Genomic DNA, 1,172 nt, shown 5'->3' with positions numbered 1-1,172 from the left:
TGGGCTGGCTTTGTGGCCTGTTGTGGTCTTGAGACCCACTGCCTGCTGTCTGCTGCTGCTCAGGGAACCTGCAGCAGTTTACTTTTACTATTACAATGCCTCGTTTGCTTCATTGCTAAACAGCCATAATCAATGAAAAATCTGTATCAAAAATAGAGCTATGAGACTATAAGGACCTCAGATCTTACAGACTGGGTTGTTTCCCTAGATAAACAAAACATATCCAATCAAGATGCTCCAGAGTACAAAAGTAAATATGAAACTAATGAAATATGAAAACAAATATTATCAATTTAAGTTCATAAGCAGCTATTGATCAGAGGCAGAAGCAGAAATGCTTTCTTTTTTCCCCCTTCTCCTAATTTGTTGCCTTATGTGACAAGCAATGTTAACAGCAAACATTTTAATTTCTGGAATATTCTGCAATAACACTGTAGGCAATGGAATCCTGTGTGTTTCTTGTGTTTGTGATATGAACAGTTTGTCCTGATTTGTAATAGGAGACACTGGTTGGGCATAGTGGTATGACTATAATCACAGTACTCAGGAAGCTGAGTCAGGAATATCACAAATTTGAGAGCAAACTGAACTACATGGAGAGAACTTGCAACAGAGGATATAAAGAAGAAATGAAGGAAAGCAAAAAGGAAAGAAAGGAGGGAGAGAGGGGGTGCACTTCTTGGTTTTCTGCTACTGTGATTAACAAGATCATGGCCAAAGAAAACTGGGAGTAAAGTATCTGAGCTTCCACTTCAGACAATGATCTATTACTGAGAGCTTGAATTAAGAATTGAAGCTGAAAACAAGCAGGAAGGTTGTTTGCTGGCTTTTTCTCTTTTCCCTGGTTTGTGGTAAACTAGCTTTTTTATATCAGTGGACTGGTCCCTCCTACACCAATTAGTAATCAAAAAAAATACCCACAGGCATGCCCAAAGGCCAATCTGATCAAGGCCATTCTTTCACTGAGACTTTCTTGAGGCGGGCATCTTGACTGGCGAGGAAGAAACACCCACCACACATGAGGATTCTTCTCAGATCACGCTTTACTGGAGTGTATTTGGTTGCGGGAGAGCATAAAGCAAAGGGGGGCAGAAAACGAGAGAGCAAGAGAGAGAGAGAGAGAGAGAGACGAGAAAGAGAGAGATGCTAGAGAGAGACACAAGAGAGAGAGA

Source organism: Microtus ochrogaster, unplaced genomic scaffold (assembly GCF_000317375.1).
Source record: "Microtus ochrogaster isolate Prairie Vole_2 unplaced genomic scaffold, MicOch1.0 UNK13, whole genome shotgun sequence".
NCBI lineage: Eukaryota > Metazoa > Chordata > Mammalia > Rodentia > Cricetidae > Microtus > Microtus ochrogaster.
Note: the sequence above shows the minus strand (reverse complement) of the source record.